Here is a 6,264-nt window from a genome sequence, read left to right as displayed (position 1 = left end):
AGTCATTGGGTTTCTTAGAATCTAAACTCCTGGCCATACACACGAGTCTGTGGGGCTGTGTCAACATTTAGTAGCAACAGCAAGCCAGCCATCCTATGCCAGCAAAACAGAATTCACTGTTTAACTTGGAAGGAGGCTGGTGCATGTTGGTTCAACTCTGGGAATTCTTGACATGTCTGCACTATGATGTTTCCTGCTGGGTTTGCTGTGCAGACTGATGAAACCTTCTCTTCTGTAGAAGTTCAATTATAGGTTTAGCTAATGTCTGGTGAAAGAAGGCATGTTTTATTTAACTGGTACTTTGGTTTCTCAGTTGTGGGCACACAGTCAACAATCACCCTTACTGACATGGGTTCTTTTCCTTAGTGATGCCCCTCAGCATGGTACCATGCAGACATATGGCTGGGCATCTCTTCTGGGCCACTCTGGCCTTCCACCCACAATCTCTAGGCAGTGGCTGTCTGTCAGCAAGCACCAACAACTCGCTGCAGGTCACCACCTGTCTATAAAGTGTTATCCTTTAAGATGCATGGCATTACCACACAGTTCTTGCTGGACTGTTTGCCTGTCCTGCACCAAAAGGTTTTTGAGACCAGACATTTCATTTGACTTTGTATTTGCTGTGTCTCCCATCATTGTTCAGTTTGGTTAAGAAATTAACAGTGAACACCTATATATTTATGCATCACTGTCTGCCAGCTTGAACCACCAGACTTAAAATACACTCTAAACTTGGAGTAAACTGTTTCTTATACTTTAGTACAATGCATGCTACTCTATTCCTAGGTACCTCATGCCAAACCACTCAATTTATAATATTGGTTAAAGTCAGCAAATGGCATGGAGTAATATATCCTGAAGACAGACTGTAAGCATCTCACAGGCAGGCTTGAACTCTCATTCTCTTTCTCCTCTTTAATGCCTATGTAATAATCAGCCTTCTAAGAACTTGTTGAATGGCATAGATTTTACCCAGAAGTCTTTCAATGGCAATGGTCAATACACAACTCAACACAAGCAATCAGTCAAACAAAAAAGAGGAAGGTATTAACTATGCAACTGAGTGAGAAGTGACCTGGCTTCCAGTGCTTAAGCTATTGCCAGCAGCATTTCTCACTGCCCTTTTTTGTTTCTTGTTTGGCTTTTCTGTGTTTGCTTTCTTGTGTTCACGGGAAGACATCTTTTGTCTTACATGGGTAGCGTTTTAACTTAGCAAACATGTTAAGGGTATCACTTTATTCTCTTCCACTGGGGATGATATCAGAAGAGGACTGTAACTTATCAACTAGATTTGGCTGCCATCCCTAAGCAACTCAGTGTGATCACAGGAGTTAACTCTTCATGGCCAGGCCTGTGTCATTTGCTTGTTTCTATAACCAGAGGATGGCTGTTACATGGGACAATCAAAACAGATTTGTGTATCTAACACTCCAAATCAGCACTTAGAACCACAAATATTTTGTGTGGTAGGGCTTTTTAAAATCTGTGGATTTTAATATGTAACATACAAATGTAATAATTTATATAATCAAAATAAGAGACCTTTCAGATAAGATAAAAGTTTAAACAGGAAGCTCATACAGGCTTTGCTTACACTTTATATAAATATGCTTAGCCTGAAGATAACTTAATATACATATTATGACTTACTGTCAGATGTGGTGGTACATGCTTTTAATCCCAGCACTTGGGAGGCAGAGACAAGTGGATCTGTGAGTTGGAGGTCTGCTATCCATAGCAAGTTCCAAGTCAGCAAGGACTATATACTGAGAAGCTACTATAGAAATGTACAATTAGAATATATTTACTATGCCTGACATTTCTGTGCAAACCCTCATGTGAGGTCCACTTGTGTTTCCATGAAGAGACTCCAGTTTTGCACTTTGGAGCATTTCAACACTGTGAGTTTTCACGTGAGGCATGCTCAACCTATAGTCTCCTCCAGAATGTTCCAAGATAGGGAACTCTGGAATTCCCAGAGCACCTTAGTAAGAAAATACACAATACTGCTGTCAGGGAAAAAGCTGACCTTTAAAACTTGGATACATTCTAAGTATTATAATCTACTCCTGAAAATAACTTTCCACTCAATAAGGCATCACAGGTGGTCCAAAATCCCAATGTATTTGGAATATTTTCCAACAACCTACCTGTTTTGTGCCTAACTTGTTTTTCTTTCGTTGGACAAGGTACAGATTGGAGGTATAACCTTCTAGAAGTGAATTAAAAATGATGGAGACTATGACCTCCTGTTTGTCATGCATAAGATGTGCAAAGCCAAGACTGGATCAGGCTCCATGAAGTTCTTAAGGAACAATTTTCTTGGTTTAGGAAAATTTTTAACAAGTTCCTCTCCACAGGGTTGACTGAGAAAGTGGGCTTGTCAGTGACTTAACACAACTTAATACCCATCAGAAATAGGTGAGTAGCCACTTTTACCAACAGGGCTTGTCCAAAGGACACTCTGGCAGTGCAGCCTTTTGTGCCTTGAAGTAACTATTGGGATTCAGCTTCATGATTGTATCTTTTCTCTTTCCTACCTTCAGGAATGTTTCAGCATACAAAGCAGATCATTTTTGTTACAGATTCCATCATTAATGTGGAAGCCTAGTAAACATTATCTTCCTGAAGTTCTCTATCAACTTCTTCAAGCCTTGATGATAGAATCAGTGCCAAAACTGAAAAATGCATTCCTAATTCCATTTATCTTTAAGGGGAACAGGCTTTTGTCTAATTGAGAACTTGGAGTAAAATCTTCCTGTAGAAAAGAGAAACAGGCAATCCTATATGTTTCCTATAAGTAACAGGTCACTCATTGAATGAATAATTGACATTAGTGAACTGGTTGAAGGCTAGTTAAATGTGTAGCTTATTCACTATTTGAATTTTAATTGTGTTGTTTTATTCTAGTTCTCAACTGAATAAGTACTTTACCTTGTTCCATCAAAAAAAGTATTGTTTTTGGACAATGGTGGTGTATGCCTTTAGTCCCAGCACTTGAGAGAGAGACACAGACATATCTCTGAGCCTGAAGCCAGCCTGGTCTACAGAGCAAGATCCAGGACATCCAGGGATAGACAGAGAAGAGAAGCCCTGTCTCAAATACAAACCAACAACAAAACAATAGTATCATAAAGGGAACAGACTTCCATTTTCTTTCTTTAGGTGGCTAAGGCCACACTATTTTACAGCATTCAAGGGGATCAGTAAAGATATTACAAACCCAGAACAACTGTGGAAAATGAAGCCTCAGCAGAACCTGGAAGATGACAGTTACTTGGTAAAATAATGCCTATAAAAGTAATAAATGAAATCTATATACTTCAAGTGTATTCTGAATCTCCTAGTGTTGGCAAGGGCACTCCTTTCTAATATGCTGATCTCTGTGCTCAGGTGCCTGTAGCTGAAGCTGTATAGTACAATTGAAGTGACTTGACCAATTATCAGTGCTTAGCTGTATAACCTCCATGGGTCCCTGAAAACCCTGGGTCTTGCATTTCTATGAATCAACTGGACCAGATCATCCCCAGAGACTTTGGGTCCTTTCTAACACCTGTGCTTCTGAGTTTCAAACCAAAAGTCATGATAGCCTGTATAATAGTAGTTTTGTAAGCATTTTTATAGGTAGATTACTAGAGAGTTCACCATGTAATCAGTGACTGACTGTTTAAACCAAATAACCTGTTTTGTGTAAAGAATCAGTTGTCTCACTTTAGATCAATAGCAATGTTTCTTGCTACATCATTTAAAAGGTGGCAGGAATTTTTGGTGCCAAACAGTTACCGTTTGAAAATATTCAATGTGCAATTCTAAAAGTCACAAGCATATATGCCATAAAACAAAATTATTTTCATTTTTCCATTTAGCTCTCTTACTTGCTGTAACGTAATGTTTAGCCAGAAAACTGTTCTTGCTGGTTCACTCAGGCTGTTTTAAAATGCAGAAATTACAGAGCCATTTCCTTTCTGGGTGGAGTGCTTAGAAAGATATTGGATAGAAGAATGATTTATGTCAGGTGACAAGAGAACTCATCCTTAGACACTGGCAACTGTGGGTACTGTGGGGATGATTCTGTGTGCATTGAGAAGGAGAACCCGAACATCTGATAGCAGTGGAAGCTTCTCCTCCAGCACACTTGGAGCTATGAAAAAAAAAAGACTTAAATAAGCAAGCAGTTCAAAAAGAACATGATAGGAAACACTCTGTGGTCTTCATTTGAGTCTTTAAAATTTTTATTTCTTGTTATTCCCTGTGGAAATAACAAATTGTTCAACACAAATTTTTTTTTGAATTGCTGATTGGCACAAAACACGGTGGACAGAGAAGTATAATTTGTTGGAAAGCAGATCGTGTCTGCAGGAGTTCACTAGATAGTTAAATAGCTTTTTCTAAACTTTCTGATCATTAATTCATCTCTTTCAGAAATATAAAACAGAGTATTGCTGTAGTAGGGACACATTCTGCTGTTGCCCCAAAGTGAGGGAACACAGGTGTGCATCAAGAGCCATGGATGGCAAGAGAGTGGAGGAGCTGCTGGCCAAGGCAGAGCAAGAGGAGGCAGAGAAGCTGCAGCTCATCAAGGTGCACAAGGAGCTAGAGCTGGAATTCGACCAGGGCAACTTGCTGGCTTAGGACCACAATCCCCCCCCGACAGTGCTGCGCCAGGCCAGGCCCTCGCTGGAGGCTGAGCTGCGGGGCCTGGCGCGGGACAACATGCAGCTTCTCATCAACCAGCTACTGGCAGCTGCAGACCATGGAGGAGGCGGTGGTAGTGCGCTTGCTGGAGCCTGCCACATGCCTGCCCTGTGAGAAGTTGATGCCCTGGCCACTGCCCCTCACCCACTGGCCTTAAGGGCATCCCATCAGTCCCAAAAAGAAGACCAACCTCATGTGGGATGAGGTGAGTGGACAGTGGGGGTGTCTTGGGGCTACAAGCGCGTACAGGATGACACTAAGGAATGGCTCATCAAGGTGCCCAGGAGTGCCAACCCCATGGAAGACCAGTTCACCAAGAGGATTCAGGCCAACAAAGATCGCGTGGCTAAGAAAGAGATGAACCTTCTGTAGAACCTGGCCTGCGAGCACAAGATGCAGATGCCCAGCTCAGCTGGGCTGCACCCTAAGGGACACCAGAGTAAGGAGGAGCTTCGGTGGGAAGATTCCAGGAGCGCCTCCCCAAGGAGAAAGCGCCCCAAAGCTCTGGCAAGAAGAGGAAGTTTCAGCCCCCCTTTGGGGACTTCCCAGCCAAGAAAAAGAACCAGTGGGAGCTACTTCGAATCATGAACAGTAATAAACCTCAGCTGGACGTGACAAGGGCCACCAACAAGCAGATGAGGGAAGAGGTCCAAGAGGAGCCGGCCGAGAGGAGGAAGATGAGCCAGAAAGTCAAGAGAAAAGGGGGCAGGCCAGGACCTTCCTGCAAGAGAAAGGGCAGCCTGCCTGCTGGGTCAGGGAGAGAAAAAAGAAAGGAGGCCTGGGAGGCAAGAAGCATTCCAGGCCGCCTGAGTCAGGGGGCAAGAAGACAGGAGTGCCGCGCCAAGCTGGGAAGAGGAGGAAGTATCTCCCCTCTGGACCTGTTCTGAAAAGCTAGGACTGTACTAAAGGTTAAGTTGTGCGTGCTGCAGGCTGGCTCAGGAGGTGGCTGCTGTCCTCAATGAGATGGACATTGAAGTGACAGGTTTGCCTCCCCAAGAGAGTCAGTGCTGGACTATGAACTAATGGAGACGCTGACTGGAAGTTAGTGTATTTTGGAACATGTGAATTATAGAAATGATATGGTCAGAACCAGGAATAAGTTAAGGCCTGCCTTTTTTATCTTGACTTTGGATACTGGGTAAGAGTCGATCAGATTTCTGAGTTATAGTAGATTGGATTCAACATTTTTCCATTATTTTTGTAACAAAGCTTATATATTTATCAAAGCAAAGGAGGATGGGGGAAAATTATGTCCTCCTGTGATTTACAAGTATTGTAAAGGTATGCTTTAACCTGATGTTGCTTTTATCTTTTACTGTTGGTAGGGTTTGTATGTGAAGTCAGTAACCTGGGTACCAGTACAGAGTGTGCTTGAGAAAAACAAAGTAGTTACAATGGTTATAAAAAGACCCCTCCCTGGGCTGTGGTAGCCCATGCCTTTAATCCCAGCACTGGGAGGCAGAGGCAGGCTGATTTCTGAGTTCGAGGCCAGCCTGGACTACAGAGTGAGTTCCAGGACAGCCAGGGCTACACAGAGAAACCCTTTCTCAGAAAAAAAAAAAAAACAAT

At 42.6% G+C, this 6,264-nt stretch overlaps 1 pseudogene; it reads left to right on the top strand.

Annotated features, from left to right (window-relative positions):
* The first annotated feature begins 4,506 nt into the window (after window positions 1-4,506).
* LOC117702885 (ribosome biogenesis regulatory protein homolog) lies at window positions 4,507-5,590 on the top strand (annotated as a pseudogene).
* Window positions 5,591-6,264: the final 674 nt, after the last annotated feature.

Source organism: Arvicanthis niloticus, chromosome 2, assembly GCF_011762505.2.
Source record: "Arvicanthis niloticus isolate mArvNil1 chromosome 2, mArvNil1.pat.X, whole genome shotgun sequence".
NCBI lineage: Eukaryota > Metazoa > Chordata > Mammalia > Rodentia > Muridae > Arvicanthis > Arvicanthis niloticus.
The sequence above is the reverse complement of the archived record's forward strand: the minus strand, read 5'-3'. Positions and strand labels throughout refer to the sequence as shown.